This window comes from Penaeus monodon, chromosome 23, assembly GCF_015228065.2.
Source record: "Penaeus monodon isolate SGIC_2016 chromosome 23, NSTDA_Pmon_1, whole genome shotgun sequence".
NCBI classification, from domain to species: Eukaryota; Metazoa; Arthropoda; class Malacostraca; order Decapoda; family Penaeidae; genus Penaeus; species Penaeus monodon.
Window position 1 is genome coordinate 15,091,011 of NC_051408.1, and position 831 is coordinate 15,091,841.

Here is an 831-nt window from a genome sequence, read left to right on the forward strand (position 1 = left end):
TTCGCGTCTTCATCTACCTTAACTCAATTATCATTTTTTACGACACTGTGTTACACGCATTAACTTCAGCTAATCAAACCGTGAATAAATACTTCATCATCGCTGTTCTGACCGTGTGTTTCTTTCTATACATGAAAATGACATTTCCTGGTAATGTGTTTATTCATATTCAATTCACATAAAAAAACTATAATTATTGTCATGTTCGTTATTATCTGTTATAATCACTAGTAACTAAATCAAAAACTGAAATAGATAAATAGATCAGATTATTGAAATATATTTAACCGTGGAATAAAGTTATCATGAGAATTAACATTCATTCTTATATCAACAGTTATACAGCTGATAATCTGATAATTCATAATTCATGTTACATAAAAAAAGATAATAACCCTCATGGCTTTTTTTACTCATATACATTCATCATATACTTTTTAACTTTCTAAAAGTTTTTTATTATCTTTAATAATTCACAATTTTAACTTATGCATTTGCTTTCTACTGTTTGATACGCATTTATTTGTCTTTTTTTGGGAGTCATACGAGAAGTCAAAATTATTTTTGAATATGTATTCGGTCATTCATCTGAATACGGTGACTAAGGATCATTACACAGTTCCATCAAACAGTTAGTGTAAATGTGAATTATTTCTCGCGAAGGATAGAGAAAAAAATTCACGAAATTCACAAAAAAAGGAAACGAAATACACCATCATTACTACACACGCGAGGATGGCCTTGAACTTAGGGCGGAGGAGAAAGTGAGGGCGAGAGACGGATGCGAAACAAGGGAGGCTGAGACAAGATGGTGCAATGGACCACGGGATT